General features: G+C 47.3%; 1 protein-coding gene across 3 annotated transcripts in view; it reads right to left on the bottom strand.

Annotated features, from left to right (window-relative positions):
• The window catches only part of LOC144827613 (thioredoxin domain-containing protein 3-like), a 311,179-nt gene that overhangs the window by 280,182 nt on the left and 9,364 nt on the right, over window positions 1–21,633 (bottom strand). Inside the window, exon 1 of one of the 3 annotated variants that reach the window (XM_078685856.1) lies at window positions 14,455–15,058. The exons of the other annotated variants lie outside the window; for them this stretch is intronic. The gene's annotated coding sequence lies outside the window, so the exon portion shown is untranslated. Of the gene's footprint in view, window positions 1–14,454; window positions 15,059–21,633 lie in introns of those variants that run through there. 3 annotated transcript variants of the gene reach the window in all.

Raw genomic sequence — 21,633 nt, forward strand, 5'->3', positions numbered from 1 at the left:
GGAGTGCCTGGGACTCACGTCTGAGCATCCCCAGTACACTTAGAGCGGTAATTGCAAACACAACAGTGATGGACAGAATGTGGATCAATGTCACACATTCACCCCAGTCCAAAGATCTGGGCCCAAATCCATCGTTTTTCCACTCCACACCACCCTGGGTTAGACAATGGCGATATGCAAATCAGCGCTGACCCTGTGCCCCATGGGAACAGTCCAGTCCGAACTACAAAAGCCATGTCCTTCCCAGAACGGAAACAAACTGGAATCAAGCTAGCCGGGCTGATGAGAGGTGTTACCTCGAAACCGGGCCGGTCCTCGGATGCTTGTTTCCGTTCTGGGAAGGACATGGCTTTTGTAGTTCGGACTGGACTGTTCCCATGGGGCACAGGGTCAGCGCTGATTTGCATATCGCCATTGTCTAACCCAGGGTGGTGTGGAGTGGAAAAACGATGGATTTGGGCCCAGATCTTTGGACTGGGGTGAATGTGTGACATTGATCCACATTCTGTCCATCACTGTTGTGTTTGCAATTACCGCTCTAAGTGTACTGGGGATGCTCAGACGTGAGTCCCAGGCACTCCACACCACTGGAATCAAGCTAGCCGGGCTGATGAGAGGTGTTACCTCGAAACCGGGCCGGTCCTCGGATGCTTGTTTCCGTTCTGGGAAGGACATGGCTTTTCTAGTTCGGACTGGACTGTTCCCATGGGGCACAGGGTCAGCGCTGATTTGCATATCGCCATTGTCTAACCCAGGGCGGTGTGGAGTGGAAAAACGATGGATTTGGGCCCAGATCTTTGGACTGGGGTGAATGTGTGACATTGATCCACATTCTGTCCATCACTGTTGTGTTTGCAATTACCGCTCTAAGTGTACTGGGGATGCTCAGACGTGAGTCCCAGGCACTCCACACCACTGGAATCAAGCTAGCCGGGCTGATGAGAGGTGTTACCTCGAAACCGGGCCGGTCCTCGGATGCTTGTTTCCGTTCTGGGAAGGACATGGCTTTTGTAGTTCGGACTGGACTGTTCCCATGGGGCACAGGGTCAGCGCTTATTTGCATATCGCCATTGTCTAACCCAGGGTGGTGTGGAGTGGAAAAACGATGGATTTGGGCCCAGATCTTTGGACTGGGGTGAATGTGTGACATTGATCCACATTCTGTCCATCACTGTTGTGTTTGCAAGTACCGTTCTAAGTGTACTGGGGATGCTCAGACGTGAGTCCCAGGCACTCCACACCACTGGAATCAAGCTAGCCGGGCTGATGAGAGGTGTTACCTCGAAACCGGGCCGGTCCTCGGATGCTTGTTTCCGTTCTGGGAAGGACATGGCTTTTGTAGTTCGGACTGGACTGTTCCCATGGGGCACAGGGTCAGCGCTGATTTGCATATCGCCATTGTCTAACCCAGGGTGGTGTGGAGTGGAAAAACGATGGATTTGGGCCCAGATCTTTGGACTGGGGTGAATGTGTGACATTGATCCACATTCTGTCCATCACTGTTGTGTTTGCAATTACCGCTCTAAGTGTACTGGGGATGCTCAGACGTGAGTCCCAGGCACTCCACACCACTGGAATCAAGCTAGCCGGGCTGATGAGAGGTGTTACCTCGAAACCGGGCCGGTCCTCGGATGCTTGTTTCCGTTCTGGGAAGGACATGGCTTTTGTAGTTCGGACTGGACTGTTCCCATGGGGCACAGGGTCAGCGCTGATTTGCATATCGCCATTGTCTAACCCAGGGTGGTGTGGAGTGGAAAAACGATCGATTTGGGCCCAGATCTTTGGACTGGGGTGAATGTGTGACATTGATCCACATTCTGTCCATCACTGTTGTGTTTGCAATTACCGCTCTAAGTGTACTGGGGATGCTCAGACGTGAGTTCCAGGCACTCCACACCACTGGAATCAAGCTAGCCGGGCTGATGAGAGGTGTTACCTCCAAACCGGGCCGGTCCTCGGATGCTTGTTTCCGTTCTGGGAAGGACATGGCTTTTGTAGTTCGGACTGGACTGTTCCCATGGGGCACAGGGTCAGCGCTGATTTGCATATCGCCATTGTCTAACCCAGGGTGGTGTGGAGTGGAAAAACGATGGATTTGGGCCCAGATCTTTGGACTGGGGTGAATGTGTGACATTGATGCACATTCTGTCCATCACTGTTGTGTTTGCAATTACCGCATAAGAATGCCAGAGCAAGAGAGAGGAGTCATGCACAATGATCTTCAAAAGAACAGGAGGGAACAGGTAGAAGAAACCAGTTTCATTTACACCCCTACCCTTTGATCCCAGCCAGATTGCAGGCTTAACAGATGAATGTGCAGATGCCAAGGGGAGGTAGTCTATGGAAACAAGGTTGGTTAAGTGAGCTCTTGCCTCCCTGCTGAGACTTCAGCCATGTTGAATTTTGTAGAAATAGTGCTTTCTGGGAGAGACCATTGTGCCACACTTTGGGGAAATGGTCATGCTCTGGGGTGTTGCCCTGCACCTCATTGAACAGGAGTGCCCTCCTATGTGACCCCAAGGAACACTGAATAAGTATCTGAGAGTGGCAGTGCCTCTCAGATTTGCTGCTTGAAACTAAAGGAAGAAGACTGGGCCATGCTGGAAGTTTGATTTGCACCAACCAGGCCATGCACTCTGACTGACTGCATCTGCTGCACAACCTGGTACTACAGTCTTGTGGATCAAACCTGCTTCAAAAGGACTAAGGAGTTGACTCCCTGAAAGCAACAGGTTAACAGAGCTCACCTGGACCATCACCACCAACATTCCCTAGCCTGTAGTACTATCAGTGGATATTTAGGGTTTTGTCCAAGTAGATTGTGAGAATTAGAGGTCCAAACTTTCAAGGACCCTCTTGAAGCTTCTAGACCCTTGGAGTACGTTTTGGACACTTTTGGACCCTTAAAAGAACTTCAGGAAGAAGCTCCAGAAGCTTGGAGAACTTTGGACAACATTGAAAAAAACCTCCATATGTGGACTGACTCGACCTGGCCAGCCAAGCTGGCAACCTTCAACCATGAGCCGGCCTGCCATCCAGGTATGTCTCACTAAAAAGCCCTGGAGGTCAGATTTAGAGAGTTTGACTGGGAGGTGGTCGAAACCCAAGCCGGTGAAGCCTCACCCAAGAGCAAGAGCATCGAGGGACCCCGGGAGAAAAAGCGTAAGTGTTCCTAAGTCCGGACGTAGAAAGGTGACTGGGAATAACTGCGAGAGTCAAGCCACCCACCTTCAACCGCAATCTGGCCAGGATCTCTGGTTCGTACCGCTGGAAAGCTCTAGAGGTTTGACTTCCGCAAGGTTGACCAGGAGCTTGTTGTAAGGCAAGCCAACAAACCAACACCCAATCCGGACAGCTGAGAAGAAAAGATCCAGAAAAGTTTCTAAGTCAGAAGGTAAAAAGTTTGACCATAACCAATCGTGAGTAGTAGCCCGCAGAACTCCATCACGGTCAGCCTAAAACTTTGACTTTGTCCCAGTCTAGCACAACTAGATGTCCCAATAAGGGCTATAGGTTTCTATTTGCTATATAGTGCTAAATCTTTAAAACTTCATATCTCCAGTTCCCTGCTTTGGATTTTTTAGTTTTTGTGTCATTTTAAAACGACACATATTTCCTATTTTTATAAATTAGTTTTGGATTTTGATTGTGTGTTGCATCCTAATTATTTACTGAATTGGTGTTTTTACCCCTCCGCTGTGCTGAACGTACCGCGCTGGTTCAGAACGTTCTATTGCGCAGGCGGGGCCTCGACGTTCAGCGGACGTGCTCAGCACTACCGAGGTAGTGCACGCGACGTCCACTGAACTTGCGCAGCACTTAAAGTGTTAAATGCTTTACATACCTATCTCTGAAGTTAAGCCTGCCTGCTCACAGCCAAGCTAATAAGGTTTGATCATGGGAATACATTTCTGAGACCTATTCTGAGTCTTACATTGTGTTAGTGGAATTATTGCCAGTGGTAGATGCATATTTACCACTACTAATAATCCACTTTCCAACAGTAGCTCAACTAGACCTAACAGATGACTAGTAAACATGCATGTGTGTTATTCCATGGTGGAAGAAGCAACTAATGCCAGACTCAGATTGTACTTTTTCTGTTCTGTTTACAGGTTGTGTTCCTCCCAATGGCAGGGTTCACACATTTCAATGCAGTGGACATGCCACCTTCTCTTGATATTAGACCAAGACAGAAAACATGTTCTGCATGTGCCCAGTACTCACACGAGCTGGATGCTATAGTCGCACCTTACTCCTGGATGTAAAAGAAGGGGATCATTTCTAGTAGCTGCTTTTCTAGCAAACGGGTTAGAAAGCAAAACATGTCAGGGTCTCCATGGAAAACAGCGAAGCAAAAAAAAAAACTGCAGCAGAAAATACAGTTGGTACCACCAGCAACGGGGAACCAAAGGTTAACTGGAGACTACGTGTTTTAATCTAGAAGCAAAGAAGAGAGAAAATGGGTGAAAATCACTGTGACAAAAATGATGTAAAGTAGGTGCTTATAGCCCAACAGAAATATATACTGAAAGCCCTGTGAATCAAGCAGCACCTCCAGTGCCTTCGATATTTAAATATGTCAAAAAGGGAAATAATTTCCTTTGGGTAAACATTCATATAGCACGCACTGAGCACCAGCCAGGTTTGCGGCGTTATGAATGGAGTTTATGCACACATCCAAATTGAAGAGAGGAAGTGAAACAAAAGAGCCCAAATTCCTCCTATCTCCTGCAGAGGAAATTTGAAGCACATTTCACAGGACAATTATCACATAAATTTGATTATAAAAAGGGTAATAGGTAAGAGTATTCATGAAATATTCCAGTACATTATGATTTGCCTTGTAAGCCTGACAAGCCCCAAAATTGTTAGAAGTTTAACGCTACAAGAAATAGTTTACAAAAAGGTGGTCAAAGCATTGCATTTTCCGGCAGAGTTTCTCTAGAAAAAGTTTGAAAGGTCATATGTGAGACATGCAGTTTACAAAGTGCAACTCAAAATAGGGCTTTGGAAGGGGCCGCCGACCAGCGGGAGGCCTGCCACCCCCGGGGGGTTTTGGGGCCGGGGGAGGGGGGGATAGAGCCAGCACCGTACGTGGGCTGGTTTTGGGCTAGTTAGTAGCCATGGGCTGGGGTTGGGCTAGTTTTGGGCTGCTTTTGGGCTGGCCCCCTTTAAAACCGGACATTTTGTGTTATAGGTCACCATTTTGGTGGCTGGTGACACAGCAGCCGGGCTGGGGTTTGGTGGAGGTAATTATTTTAGATAATGACCATTCCTGTTAGAGTTTATGTATTGTGTAGAATCGATGCGCGGGCGGAACGGTACTGCATTATTATGGTGCATCTATTGAGGATGGGTGCGTGCGTGTACGTATGCCGCTCAACGGTGTTAATTTTCTTCTTGTCCTTTGTGTGCGCAATAATCGTGATTGATGCGCTAGTACGTTTAATTGTTGGTTCCTTTGTAATGCGGATTCATATTTGCGGGGGCACACGAGAGGTTTGGGTCTTTCGGCGTTGTGTTCGGGCGAGGGGATGCGAGGTGGAGGCTTGTGGCAGTGGTGTGCGGAGAATATCGGTAGCTGGATTTACACGGGGGGACGGATGGGGGGAGTGGCATGGGGGGGTGGTGTCCCCGAGTGGGAGTTGAGCATGGTGGGGGCCTCGCAGGTCTCTGTCTCCGCGGGTGGGGGGGGCAGGGGTTGAGAGGGGGGATGGTGGGAGTGGGGGAGGGAGCTGTTTCTGCGGCGAGTGTGCGGCGTGGGGTACGGGGTTGGGGGGAGGGGTGTGGGGCGAGTTGGGGGGCAGGAGGTCCTGTTTGGGGGGAGGCCTTCGAGTGGGGGGTGGGGTGTCCTGCGGGGAACGGGGGTTGGGCAGGTGCGGGGGGGGGTTGGAGGCACGACGAGTGCGGGGGGGCTTTCGGCAGGGAGGGGTGGGGGTTTTCGGGGGCAGGAGGGGGGTTTCTTCCCCGGCATGCTGGACCACACCTCTTGTTCTGGGCAGGGACGCTGAGATAGGCGCTCGGGAGAGCAGCATGCGGCTCCACTCGACCGAGGGGATGGGCCGGCTCTGCCTGGTACGGGCGGTCGTGCTCCCACGAGGGACCATTCTTGGAAGCGCGAGGGGAAGGCGGGCGGTGCGCCCCCGCCACTCCCGCCCCGAAGGGTCAGGACGGCCGCCGGGGGTTGGGGAGGAAGGCAAGAGACTGTTGATCAGATGCGGAGGATTATTTATTTACTTATGTGTTTTATATGGCGCGGACTTTACCCGGAGGTGTCAGACACTTCACAATAGGAACAGACTGGGTACATGAGCATTACAAGTGAATGAATGGCTAAAGCAAGGTGACAGTACATGAGGCATGGGTGACAAGCGTGTGCGAACAATATACAGGAGGTAGCGAACGGTGGGTACAGGAGAAGGGTGCGGGTTACGAAAGCGATGTGCTAGTAGAGGTAGAATACTGCAATACGTGGAGGACACTCGCACACAAGAGCGAGAGTTACGTGGGCATGGTGGCCCCTGTGAAGGTATTGAAAACGAACAAATGTAGGAGGTAGCAAACAGGGTGTTACACTGGACCCGTGACGTGTGCATGTTACTGAGAGTCCCAATCACAGGTACAGGAGTAGTACTGCAATAATGGCAGTCTCACAGACCACGTGTATACACTGGGACGGCACTTCCATAGTTGGAGGAACTAAACATTTTCTATACTAAAGGGTCTTCCGGCAGGTAATAGTGCAATTACCTTGCAGGCAATAGGGTCATGGTTGAAATGATACAGCAGGTGCAGTGGCACCAGGCCAAAAGTTGTCATAACTCCTCTAAACAACAAATATTCCTATATTTTACTACTAAACAGGCAGTCTCACATGCGGTTACCTTGCAGGCACTAGGGTCATGATTTGAATGGTGCAGCAGGTGCAGTGGCAACATGGTCAAAAGCTCTAAGGACCCCACTAATTACAGATTATTGCTAGATTTTACTACTAAACAGGTAGTTTTTAGCAGGCACTAGAGTCACGATTTCAATGGTGCAGCAGGTGCTCTGGCACCATGGCCAAAAGCTATAGGCACCCCATTAAACACTGACTATTGCTAAATTTTACAACTAAACAGGCAGTCACAAGTGCAGGTGCAGGTATCTTGTAGGTTCTAGGGTCTAGGGTCATGATTTCTATGGTGCAGCAGGTACAATTACACCGGGGCCCAAAGCTCTAGGAATCCCTCTAAATATCACATTTTGCAATATTTGCACTAAGAGGGCGCAGTTTGGTGTCAGGCAGGCTTGGCAATAGTAGTAATAGGGTGGGTAGATTGCGTTGTGTGTCGAGTAGGACCCCATGGGATTTTGCGCTGTCGACAATGATGGTTGGTTGTTGCATAGATGCAGCTGGTCCATCCATGATTGCATCGGGGGAGGAGACAGTAAGGAGGAGTGGAGGAGGAGGCAAGAGGAGAGAGGACTTCGTCGGGGGGATTTGCTGTGGTTTTGTCTGCAGGTAGTAGGACGGAGCCATAAAGGGGGGACTGGGGGACGAGTGGAAGGATGGGCCCAGTGCTGGACAGGAGGACATGGTGCCATTGGACTACGTGGAGGATTCTGAGGAGGAGGGGGAGATGCGGAAAGGGGGGAGGCCATGGTGCAATTGAACTATGTGGAGGATGCGGAGGAGGAGGGGGAGATGCGGAAAGGGGGGGAGCAAAGTAACGATGTTGGTAGTGTGTTTCAGATATGCCCACGGCAAGGAGCACCGAGAGTGACGCCCCCCCCCCGTCTCCACTGGTTAGGCGGCGGGACCCAGTGTTGACGCCGGCCTTGACGCCAGGTAAGGATGGTGACGGAGTAGGGGAGTGGTTTGGGTAATCCTCGGCTGTCGGTTGGTGCAGATACCAGTATCCTGGGGGGGGCACCGGGGAATGGCGCGGTATGGAAGGGGTGCCAGGGGGGTGCGGGGAGGTGGGGAAAGGGGTCAAGGTTCTGGGCATAGGCTCGTCTCCGGTGAGGGTGGAGAAGTTGAGCCGTCAATGCAAACATAGGGACGGCGCGGGGCGGGTTTAAGGAGGTAAGCGGGCCGGGATGGGGTATCCCCCCCTTTTTGTTTGGAGCCGCCACTGCTGGGTTTGATTGTTTCCCTTATCGGGGTGGTGCTCTGGAAGGAACCCGGTCAGTTCCGGTTGTGCCAGCAGTGATTGGGGTTCGGGGGGGGGGGGGGGGTAGGGAGTCGGTCAGTGACTTTGGTGGCAGAGCTCCCGGGGGTGTCGTATACAATCAGGGACATTGCGCGGCGGCGGTGGGTGACGGTCTTTCAGGTAAAGTGCGAGGTACGGTTGGCGTTCTGGTGGTTTTCTGGGGCATCCAGGGGGACATCGGTGGTGGGGACCCGGTTGACAGGGGGGGCACTTTTGGGGGACCATAGCATTGCCCATGGGAGGTTCGATCTCGCGTGTGCGGTTGGGCGTTTCAGTTCCTTGTTGCAGTGAGCTTTTTCCTGGCAGACAGGCTCTGAGACGGACGCAGGATCTGGAGGACTTCTTGCTGGTGGGACGGCCGGGTTCGACGGACTGCCAGTGGTTGCTGGCAGTTTACGGGCCTCGTGGTTTGCCTGGGGCGCCCCTGGCGCCAGAGAAGACGTACGGTCCCAGTACGGTGCTGTCCTCGCTTGGTATAGAGCTCGACTCCGGGCCATGGAAGCACGCCTGCCAGAGGGCGAGGGGGTGGCAATGTTGGCATGGGGGGCGACAGCACTGCCCATGGGATGTTCGATTTGGTGTGCGCTGGGTGCGCCATTTGGTGAAGTTTGCAGTGGGCTTTTTCCTGGCGGACAGGCTCTGGTCGGTGACGCACTATATGGTTGACTTCTCTCTGGTGGGACGGCCGGGTTTCGACGGACTGCCAGCGGAGCTGGATGGTTTACTGGCCTTGTGGCTTACCTGGGGGTGCCCCGGGCGCCAGAGAAGACGCACGGTCCTAGTTCGGTGATGTCATTCATTGGTAGAGAGCTCGACTCCGTGGCCATGGAAGCACGCCTGCCGGTGGACAAAGGGGACGGCTAAGTTGTTGTTTGGGTCTGACGCTGTCCGTGGTGACGCGGCCGCATCCTTGAGTACGTTTGTCGGTGGGGAGTAAAGGGGACTTGCGTGGGACAGGCGTTCTTGAGGCATTTCCTGGTGTGCATACGAGCGGACATGGGAGGAATTGCGGCGGTCGGGAGCAGTGGGGCAGGGGGATAGGTGGTTTTCGCAGGAGCGGGTGTTGCGGTTCAGGTTGAATTTGATGGACGGGGGCTTTCGGAGGTGACGATTCACCGTCGGCGGGGGAATGGCGGAGGCAGCTGTGGGAAGGTGGGGCGGGGGGTTCATTCGAGAAGGAGGTGGCAGGGTGCATGCGGCACAGGTGTTGGGGGTCCTGCGGCATGCCCTATGGTGTATGGGTGAGGACCCGAAGGCGTTACGGAGGCATTCCGTCTGAGTTGGGGCGGCGACGGAGGCTGCGCGTCAGTGTTGGGGAGGGCCTCGGGCCCTGGAGGTCGGACTGTTAGTGGGCATCTGTCAGGCTGCGGGGGGTGGGAAGTGAACATACGACATAAAGGACATTTCTCGCCTCTCACATGTGTGTCTTTTCAGGTGCAGGGACGGGGCCAACTGCAGCGGCGCTGGAGAATTATGTTGGTGAACTCATTGATAAAGCAGGCAAAAAGGGGGACTGGGTCAGGCACCGGAATCAGTGGTTGGAATTGGACGACAGGTTGTTTCATTGTCAGCGGCAAGGAAAAGGGGCATGAGCTGGCATGCGTTGTTGCAGGCTTTGTTGTGCAGTGGTAAAGGGGAGAGTGTGCCTGGCGTGGGCTTGGTACCGTGCAAAGGGTTAGCGTGGGTTAAGCAAGTGAAGAGGGACCTGTTAGAGATACGGCGCGGGTAGGCGGGGTGTCAGGTCATTTGTTCAGAGTTTCGGTCCCAGGTGGGTTGATGGGGGGCTGAGAGGCCAGCGGCCATTGATAGGACCCGGAGGAAATTTACAAGGAAATTAGCGTTTTTGAGGAGATAGACGGTTGAAAGGATGGAGCACCCGGAGCTTAGATAAGGGGCAGTGGATTTTCAGGGAGGATGGGGTTTCACCTGTTGTACAGAATGGAGTTAGGTGCTACATTTGAGGGAGGCTCTGGGGCAGGGCATTGGTGCGCAGATACCCGGAACTGCAGGAGTCCTAAGGCGGGGTTCGAAAGCCGTTAGCACGCCTTTCGAGTGGCGGTTCTTCCTAATATATGGGGGAAGTGTAGGAGATCTGTTGTTGGATTATCGGGGGTAGGTCAAGCATAATAAAGGATTTAGCCAGGTGGAGAGGCAAATTGACGTTTCTGCTAATTGTTTACTGTATTTGGATTGGGGGAACCAGTTAGGGGAGGGGGTGGGGCCTTTGTCAGGAAATTGCATATTTAGTGAGGTATAGTTTGTACGGCGCAGGCCAAGGGTTTTCATTGTTTAAGGTGCACCTGCTTCCAATAAAGCAGCCTTTATCACACCTAATTTTGAGTCTGGTCGGTGCTGTTTTCCTCCCCCCCCCCTCTCCCATGTTGGGCCCCAATAGGGCTTTGGGGGGGGTGGCCGACCAGCGGGAGGCCTGCCACCCCCGGGGGGTTTTGGGGCCGGGGGAGGGGGGGATAGAGCCAGCACCGTACGTGGACTGGTTTTGGGCTAGTTAGTAACCTTAGGCTGGGGTTGGGCTAGTTTGGGGCTGCTTTTGGGCTGGCCCCCTTTAAACCCGGACATTTTGTGTTATAGGTCACCATTTTGGTGGCTGGTGACACAGCAGCAGGGCGGGGGTTTGGTGGAGGTAATTATTTTCTCACCCTCCCTCCCTGTGTTTTCAATCAGGTGATGGGGGGGTTTTCAAGTGTGGGGCCTGTGGGGGGCGGGGAGAGGGGTGATTGTTTTTTTTTTTCAGGGTGTAGGAGGGGTTTTGTGGTGTGCGGTGGTTTCGGAAGGAGTTTTCTTGGGGGCCGGTGCATCTGGTTTTTTGCTCGATGGTTGTGGGTTTGGTCGTGTCGCTGGAGCAGGTGTGGGGTGATGTTCTGCCTTTGGGGCGGTTCTTCCTAATATATGGGGGAAGTGTAGGAGATCTGTTGTTGGATTATCGGGGGGTAGGTCAAGCATAATAAAGGATTTAGCCAGGTGGAGAGGCAAATTGATGTTTCTGCTAATTGTTTACTGTATTTGGATTGGGGGAACCAGTTAGGGGAGGGGGTGGGGGGTTTGTCAGGAAATTGCATATTTAGTGAGGTATAGTTTTGTACGGCGCAGGTCAAGGGTTTTCATTGTTTAAGGTGCACCTGATTCCAATAAAGCGGCCTTTATCACACCTAATTTTGAGTCTCTGGTCGGTGCTGTTTTCCTCTCCCACGTTGGGCCCCAAGGCCTGTCTTTTGTCACACCTTCTGCTTACTTTTATGCATTTCACTTCCTTCCAAATTCCCATCCTGCCCCTTCAAAGTTGAATGCCAATCATGTGATCTGATTGGCAATCTCCTTCAAAGGGGCAGAGATAAAAGGACACAAATCTCACAATCTCAGGAGGTACACAGCAAAATAGTTTTTACAGCTTTGCTATCACTCAAGTTACAGAGACTTTACATGTTTTAGCAGTCAATGAGTTTAAGTCTCGGACACCTGTATCTCAGATGGCAGAAGATGTTATCATTCAAGTATCAGTTTTAAACATGTATGTGGAAATGCAGTTATATTGCCCCGAACACCACTTCAGCACTATATGAAAATATTGTGACTTATAATCTTTCTATTGGAACAGCAAACGCAGTTCCCCCAAACAAAAGCACACTTATTTTTAAGAAAATTACAATTAGTTTGGTACATGTTTGGTATCCAATATTAAGTTGAGTTTATCATCACGCAGTCACATACTACTGCCACACAAGGATAGATGCTGACTTGTATGTGCATGCATCAACCGCTCTTGCTTATTTTTAGGAAACAAAACAACATAAGCATTACCAATGTTAGGACCTTGGACTGGTTAGACATCATTTGGGTTAATTTCCAAAACAAGGAAACCTGTTCCCTGGAATAATTTGATACCATTCCACAAATAAAAGCTTAGGAAATGGGACAAGAAAACTAATAATGTGAGAAGGGGACAGAGGTAAATGGAGCAGACTAGAGGTGTGCTAGGGTATAGGTAGGTATAGGCACATTGGCTTAGGTGGGAGTAGAGGCTCAAGATTATAGGCAGACATATAGGTAGGTATTAGGGTATGGGTTGGGGTGGACGTACCAGGGTGTAGTTCTGGTATATAGGGTGGGCGGATGCACTAGTGTATAGTTAAAGGTACTATGGTATGGAGAGGCTAAGATGAACTAGTGTAGGGTTAAGTTTAAACATTGGTAAAGGCAGAGGTAAGAACATTTAGGTGGGGTCGACGTAATAGGATGCAAGTAGAAGTACATATACTAAGGTATAAGTACAACCATAGGTACTAGGGCCTAGGTATGGGTAGAGATACTAGGCTAGGGTTTGGAATGGAGAATCAGTGGTATATGTATAGGTGAATGGATAGAGGCAGCCGTACTAAGGTATATGCAGTTGTAGATGAACTGTGACAGAGGTAGGGTACTACGGTATTGGGTCAGGTAGAAGTGTTAGGGTATAGGTAGGGAGTAGAGTAAGTAGGGTACGGGAAGGAGTACAGGTGGGCAGAGGCAGTGGTAAATGTGTCAGGGTGTAGCTGGTTAGAACTGAAGTACTAGTGTTTAAGCAGAGGTAGAGACACTAGGGAACAGGCAAGGATAGAGATGTTAGAATATAGGCAGCGGTACTACGGGATAGGTAGGGGACAGAGGGAACAAGGTACTTGAAGAAGTAAAGAGTAGATTAGAGGCACTGGGGTATAGGTGATGGTGGTAGAAGAACACTAGGGTATAATTAGGTTAAGAGATATTACAGTATTGACAGGGTGGATGTGCCAGGGTATAGGTATTGACTAGGGCACGGGAAGAGGTACACATGAGCACAGGTAGGATTAAAGGCAGTAGGTATAGAGTGGTAATACGTATAGGTCAAGGTAGTAGAATATATGTAGGGGTAGTGTTAATAGAGTACTGATAGGGAAAGGGACTGAGACAATCAACATGGGTATAGATAGGGATATAGGTGGCTGTAGGCAGGGGTAGAGGACTTGAGTAAAGGAAAAAAACATAGCCGTCAAGGGGATGGAGCAAGGGAAAGTGATGGCGAGTAAAGGAGTGAAAAAAATGCAAAGGGTCTGGCAGGGTCCACCCACAAGTGATCTATGTGATCCTGAAAAAAAAAAAAAGCACTTGGATTTTTTTCAACATACAGGATAGTTACCAGGGTAGATTCACTATCCTGGGAACTCCATTCATAAGGAATAATTTGAGAAAACTGATTTTGGAGAATTTCTTTTCCAGAAGAGGTTTCAACATGTCTATTTTTTGTCAGCAACCAAGGCAGTTGGAGTCGGGTGGCGAAGACCAAGGAGGTGCGTGATATGCTCTTTTCTAATGGACTATTTATCTGTTTCTAAATAAACATCTTTAACTCTACATTGTGTTTGGATCTGTTCATACCACTGCTACAATAACCTTCTGATAGTACCAGGGTATGCAGGTAAAGGCTCTCTCTACGGTCAAAGATATTTTGCCAAGGAAGAATAAAAGAATTAAAAATGGAAGTTAAATATTCCTTCGCATTGTACACCTTCCTGTATCATGTCTATATGCGGAAATAGCATTTGAGTACTCGTGAATATCAGAGTACTCCAGCAATTCTTTCTGCACTAAAAGAAAAATCAGAAATCTACATGTAACTTAGAAGTACTTTTTTGAGTCTTCTTTCTAGAGAAGTTTTGTGAATCGAGCTCACATGTATTGACTCAAACTTCAGCATAATTAGAAGAAAATGGCATTGCAAATTTTTTGTTTCAGATTATGACGAAAATCTCAGGGAAAATGAAAACTGGGTCTGAAAATACTGTTTTGCTAAAATACATGGCATGTGTAACAATCCAATACAATTCCACACACATAGATCAAAGTCTCTGAGTTCCCAGCTCAGAAAACATTACACTAGACATGGATGCCTCAAACCTGCAATCCTCCTCTAAGGCGCATAATCATAATATAATGAGCTAGCATTCGTCTATTTAGTTGGAAGTTGAAATATGGCACTCTTTATGCCACAAAACTAAAGACTTGTCGAACCTATGTAGCAGTTGTCACCTCCTCTCACACAGAAAGTGATCTAGATTATTTTTAAGCTAACGCTGCCATCTGGCGTTTACATTTAGGTATCATCGTACAAGGTAATTCGTACCATTTATTATTATAAATTAGTAAAAGCCCAAAGAAAGGCTTTGTTGGCAATATACCCTGGAAACTATCAATATTTCAAGTGCAGATAATTGATAAGTCTTACCTGAGCCCCGGTAGTCTGGGAGATGTTCTAAGCTGTCAAAGATACTGTTGGGAAAAACAATTGAGTCGGTGCAAAGGGCGTCATAGCCTCTTTGTTTTTCTTTTTTAACGGGAAAAGGCAAAACGGACCTCTTTCCAGTGCCACATTATGCAGTTATTTGTGCCGTATGGACACGTTTGTAACGTTGTTGGGGATTGGAGAAATAAGCAACACTGAAACGTACACCACAAGTCACAATGGATTTATCCTCCGAGGATCTCTGTCTAAAGAAAAGGGTAGTAAAGTAGGCAGCGCATAATCATGACATTAGCAAACAATTCTTGTTATCTTGCGAGTCCTAAAGTCCACATAGGCAAGAGTGCCAACTTTCCGTATTTCAACACTCAATCTAACAAAGGCAATTTGATTATGAAATCGGGTGAGTCGTCATAACGTAATATCCGTGATGCTGACGCCTGTCATAAACAAATAAAATTAATAGATGCCCTTCCATTGGACAATTAGGGGTGCCTGGCTGAAATCAGTTGGAGCTGAGAACACGTTGAAGTGAAGAAGGTGGGTTTATTGTGATTTCAGATCCACCCACGACAGGGACCGTCCAGCAGCTGTGAATCCCGAATGCAACTGACTAACGTTGCTAGGACACGCACAGCCACGGTCCAGCCTCGTGCGTGGAACACCAATTAAATACATACAATGAACTAGAACATTAGTGATACAAGGAGAGTGTGGTCTCGTGACACCACGAGGCCACCACTCGCAAATACATACTGCAACATTTTCCCTCTAAACTATAGAAAAGAGAACTGCCACAATGATAATATGAGAATCATATGAATAAAGAGGAATACGGGGGGAAAATGTACTTCTAGAGTAAAGCGGTAAATGAAACAAACCAAAAAAAACGTAAACAATGGAAATGTATCCTAATACATAATCTTTGAAACTGCACTCACTTCAGACATTTCACTTGTACCAGTGCTCACAAAGTTTGCTGCTCCGCAATAGATGCAGGTGTCACAGGACCCATCTATAACTCCGGATGCACCTCTGTCTGAGACCAATCAAACCATTCAAAATGGTCACTGCTATCAACTCTATGTTTGTTTATGATGTCAGCTTGAGAACTAGTGATCTTAACAAGGGAACCTTGTGTTCCCCCATCCTTTGTTATCAAAGAGAGCTGACCTTTGCTCACCTGTATCACGGCCACTGGTCAAGAAAATCTAGATCAGCTCTTCACCACCTTCCTTGGAACTTTAATGAGCACCCAGTCTCCTTTCTGCAACGGTAGATCTTTAAAGTGCTTCCCTGCATCAAAATGTATTTTCATATCTGCTTGTTTCTGCTGTACTCGGGATTTAAGTGTGTCCAAAGATTCCACACTGGTATTAAGAATCTTGTCCAGATGAGATTGCAGCCTGTATCCCCTCCTCCACAATTTTGTTTCCCCTGTCCACCAGACCATTGGAAGAGGGGAATACAATGCCACTTTCAAATGACGGACATCATGTTGTTTAAGAAATGAAGTTGGAAACAAGAGAATTATTGTGCCACGCAGAGCCTTTTGTTGTATGAGATCCAAATAAACAAGGTAAACTGATTGTTGTGTGCTCCTAAGGTATCACTTTCCAATCCTTTGAAGTGTGGCGTAAGAATAAACTAAATAAGCATCTCCTGGCTAGGAGATGTTCCTTAGTGCACAGCGCTTTGGCCACAAAACTGGCATAAAGTGTTCAACTGTTTAAATCCAGTTGAACACTTAATGCCAGTTTTGTGGCCAAAGCGCTGTGCACTAAGGGACCTCTCCTAGACAGGAGATGCTTATTTAGTTTAAGAAATGAACACATAAGTTGTGAAACAAAATGTGTCCCATTATCGGTGACAATGGTTTTGGGTAAATCTTCCACTGCAAAAGCATTTCACAAAAACGTAATAACATTATCAGTAGTGGCCCACTCACAAAAACAATAGCACATCCATTTGATATAATAATCAACAAGCAAAATCAATTACTGATTATTAGATGAAAATATTTCCTAGGGATCAGGAAAATCCATACCCACTTTGGGCCAGATGTACGTTGTTTTTTAGTGTGCGCAAATGGGTCTTAGATCCATTTGCGCATGCTAAAAACTATGGACCCATGTACAAACAGTATTTTGCGAGTCGCAAATAAATTGCTACTCGCAAAAAACTGTTTTGAGACTCAGTATTTGGGAGGGGTATTCCCTTCCAAATAGCGACTCCATAGCTATGTACAAATGTTTTGAGACCGCAATTGGGGTTGCAAAATACTTGCAATTTACCACCTACTTGAAGTAGGTGGTAATGCATTCGCATTAGGAAAACGGGCTGCATGTAAAAAAAACTGCTTAGTTTAAAAGCAGTCCTAGACATGGTGATCTGCTGAGCCCAGGAGACCACCACCCCTGGGAGGGCCAGCCATCCCAAATGGTGTCGCAAAATGCGAGTGGCTCATGAATATTCATGAGCCTTGCATTTTCCGACCCCATTGGGAATCGTAAAGTGACGCAATTTGCAAGTCGCTGTCTGACAGGTCATACATCTGGCCCTTTGTCGCAAGGATTCTGTGGAAATTGGACTGGTTGAAGTGACTTAGACCATGTTCTCCAATGCTTGTCCGACAGCAAACATTTAGCAAATTTTTCAATCATTGTTATAATATGAGATTCTAGAGAAGGCCACCAATATTACTGTTTTAAGCATTGACAAGTTTTTGTGACCTCTAAATGTCCCTGATGGGCTGCCAAAATGACTGCACTGTGTAAGCCCTCTAGGAGAACAAAGAGATCATGATGCATGACCATGTCTTGAAAAACAGACAATTAATCATTCACATTTGCAAAATTCCTTAACTTTTCAAAAAGAGTCCTGCGTTCAAGCCAGCTGCCAGCAAAAAATTCCTTGACCTGAGAGAGAGTCACATTCATAGCATAAGCAGTACACCTTTCACTTTCCGTAATAGGTGCACATTCTAACACAGCATCAACAGCTGCCACCACACATTCAACATCTTCAGTCTCATTTTGCTCTTCATCCAATGCCATCCTAGACAGACAATCTGCCCTGATATTCTTCCTGCTAGGTAGGTGCTTGATAATAAAATGATACTCTTGAAGTTTAGATAACCAGCTTATCAATCTGGCAGAAGCTTTGATCACCACGCTGTTACTAATCATGTGCATGAGTGGCTTTTGATCAGAACAAAGCTCAAACTCTCGACCCCAAATGTATGACCTAAATTTCTGAATGGGCCACACACACTAAAGGGCTTCCTACTGGATGGTCTGTATTGTGTTTCTGTTGGATGGAGGGTCCTGGAGGCAAAGGCAACAGTGTGTTTTTTATCTGCAACCCTCTGCCCTAAAACTGCTCCAAGACCCGTAAGGCTGGCATCAACCATCACAAAACATTTGTGAACATCCTGAAATGAATGTAAAGCTGGAGACTCTTCAATAAGTTTCTTGACTTGTTCAAAGACAGTATGGAGGTCGTCTGTCCAAACAAACTTTGACACCTTTCCTTAGAAGTGCTTGCAGAGGTTCTACAATTTGGGCATAACCCTGCACAAAACGGGCATCGTATTCTGCAAGCCCTAGAAAGGAACAAAGAGCTTCCCTATGTTAAGGTGATGTGGAATTTCTGATGGCTTGATAAGTGAAAACGTAGGTTTGATACCTTCATTTGAAAGTGTATGGCCGAAATAGTCAAGTTCCTGAACATCAAACTTGTATTTTTCATGCCTAACAGTAATTCCCGACTTGTCAACTATGTCGATTATTCTGAGAAGAGTGCTGTCATGCTCTACTCGACTGCCAGCATACACCAGAATGTCACCCTGGTAAGCTTGTACCTTAGGGATGTCTTCCAGTAGTGTGTCCATCAATTTCTGGAATACGCTGGCAGCGGACACTAATACAAAGGGTAGCCTGAGGCACTTGTACGCACCAAACAGAGTCACAAAAGTGGTGAGTTCTTGTGCCTCAGTGGATAGTGGAGTTTGATGGTCTGCTGACCTGAGGTCTATTATGGATTTATTTTGCCTCACACGAATTAGCCAGAAGATCATGGATTTTGGTAAGGGGATGGCAATCTACCAAAATGGAATATATGGTGTTACAACGCAAACAATTACAACACATGCTTTTACAACGTAGTTTCTACATCGCAACTACCATTACACCGCATAATTTTACAACGCATGCCATTGCAACACATTCTTAAAAAATACTATTACAAAGGATTCCATAAGAATGCATACCATTACAATGCGTACCATTACAACGCATAATACTTTTAGGACAACAGTAGGGTATGTGCTGGGTATTGTAGGGGTAACAATTACTATTCCCTCTCCAGTGAGTGCAACAGTAGGGTAAGTGTTGGATAGTTTAGGGGTAAAAATGACTATTCCCACTTTAGTGACTGCAACAGTAGGGAAAGTGTGGGATGGTGTAGGGGTAAACATTACTATTCCTATGTACCCCAAAACCCATACCCACCCTAAAACAATACAATCTCCATTACTTACCTTATAATGCGTTGTAATGGCATGCGTTGTAATGGTATGCATTGTAATGGCATGCTTTGTAGTGTCACGCGTTGTAAAGGTAGTGCGTTGTAATGAGTGTGTTGTAATGGATGTTTACCACCAAAATGTTATGATTGAATGAGTGCAAGTCAGCACACAACCTGACCTCTCCTGACTTCTTGCATGATACAACTATGAGAGAAACCCATTTGAAGGAATTGGAAGGTGAGATGATGCCTCAGAACAAAAACTCTTCAGGACACCATCCAACTCCTTCCTCGCGTTTAATGGTAAAGGGCATACTTTATGCACAGCCAATTGAGAATTAGGTTTGAGGAAATTCTGGTGCTCAAAACCAATGACATTACCAACTTTGTTGCTGAACACTGAAGGAAATTAACTAAGAATGCTATCGGTCCATGAAAAGGAAAAATTAACCACATTCACATTATGCTCATTACTATGATCATAGTAGTCAGCCTGGAGATCACCAACAACTACAGGTTGATCTGCACCTGGTTTAGGGTACAGACCCTTTTTGGCCAAATCCTGCCAACCAATAATATTTCTGCCTCTAAGAGCAACATATACTTTGCTGAAAGTATGTCTGCCTATACATTCTAGTGTAGAATGAAAATACCCAAGCATTTCAATCTCCGTCTCGCCAAAAGCTTTTGGATTGACATCAAATTGGTGAGGACAACACAATTACTCCAATTTTCATAAAAGGTGACATCTGACAATATGGTTATTGGAGATCCCAATTCAGCCATGACCTGAATGGGAACAATACCAATAATCATCTCGTGCCAAGGGCCTTTGGCTTTGCATGCATAAATGGAATTACATTCAATGGTCAAAACAACATTGCTCAATTTTTCTACAGCAAAATTCAAACTGCAACAGTACTTTGACTTTTTCTTTGAAACCGCAGACCAGGCCAAGCAGATGCCAATGAGCAGTGGAGCACAAGTAGGGAAGGAGCGCTCGTCCATACAGAATGAATGACAGAAGCAGCAACGGAGCGGCACACTGACAGGACCAGTAGAAATTAATCCTCGGCGGTGGGTACAAATGCATTCATGCTCATCGGCAAGATGAAATGAGTTGAAGTGGAGAACATGTTGAAGCTAAGAAGGTGGGCTTATTGTGATTCCGGATACACCCATGACTGGGACCTTTGAGTAGCTGTGAATTCTGAATGCAACTGACCAGTGGCATAGCTGGGGGGGCGGTGGGGGCAGGCTGCCCCAGCGGCACAAGTTTTTAGGGCGGAGGCCGGCCTCCCTCCCCCTGCTCTTACCTGTGTCCGTCGCGGCCGCAAGAATCAGCAGCACCCTGCCCCCCCCAACCCTCTCACTCTTACCTGCGGCTATCGAGGCTGCATAAATCGGCAGTAACAACCTCCCCCAACCCCAGTCTTCAATTAGGCCGCTGCGGGCGGCACATACAGGGGCCACCGCGGGCGGCCTAAGGCCTAGCTACGCCAGTGCAACTGACTAACATTGCTAGGACACTCACAGCCGTGTTGAGCCTTGAGCTCAGAACACCAATTATAGACATACAATGCCAAAGAAAGTTACTGATACAAGGAGAGGCTGGTCTTGTGACACCTTGAGACCACCACTCTCAATTACATACTACGTTAGTGGCAGAAAATGAGTAAGAATTTGAAGGGTGAAGTTACAAGGGTTGGAGTCAATGACTTTATGCTTTGTTTATTCGTAAAATAATTGTTAGGGAAACTATATGATAATGAAGTTGGTTATTTTTCCTTATTTAGGCACAAGCAGCCCAAATTTTAAAATAGCTTATGGGAATAGGGCATCTCCCACAGAGATGCTGGTGTACCTTGAAAGGATCTGGTAAGATAACTCTGGTTTTTGATCAAATTGCTGGAACGACTGGAAAGAGCTATGCACAATTGATGGTCACCAGATTTAATCATCATTTAGCTCAGAAGGTTGACATACCTGGTGCATTGCGAAGCGTGTAAAATGCAGGTCAATTATTTGTATTTCATATAAGATTGCTTAGCTTGTTAACACTTTATTTCCTTAAATCATTGAGTTTTGTTTGTCAATTGATTCTTTATTAACTGTAGGATTACTTAAAATCTTTACAGTAAAACACATTAAATAGCTAAAATACAATAAAATGCACCATGCCAGCATGGGCCCAGTTTTTAGCAGTATGCTCCTAAAAGAGACTGCATTGCAAGAAGTTAAAAATTATATTTGTGCTCCAGATCATCCCAACATTTGCTCTGACCTGTAAGACAAGAAAAAAACCTATTTACATGAAATACATCAATCATTATTACCGAGTCTGATTGAACCCCCTTCGAAGACCAACTCTCTCTTAAAGTCTGTATAGCCACGCTGCAGGACCTTGAGTTAAATAACTTCCACCATAGATGGGGCGCCAGCTGATGTGATTACTGGACTGATGAAGCTCTAAGGTCAGCAGCCTGTTGCTGAGAGTTGAGTGCTGTTCTTATTTGGTGAATGAACTTGCCGAATCTAGCCAGTAGACAAGTAGTTGTTTCCGAAAAACCCCAGTCCGAAAGATCACTGCACGTTCTGAAGCCCTTGGCTTTTAAAGTTGGGCATAACAGACGATGT

The sequence above is a fragment of the Lissotriton helveticus genome, chromosome 4_1 (genome assembly GCF_964261635.1).
Source record: "Lissotriton helveticus chromosome 4_1, aLisHel1.1, whole genome shotgun sequence".
NCBI lineage: Eukaryota > Metazoa > Chordata > Amphibia > Caudata > Salamandridae > Lissotriton > Lissotriton helveticus.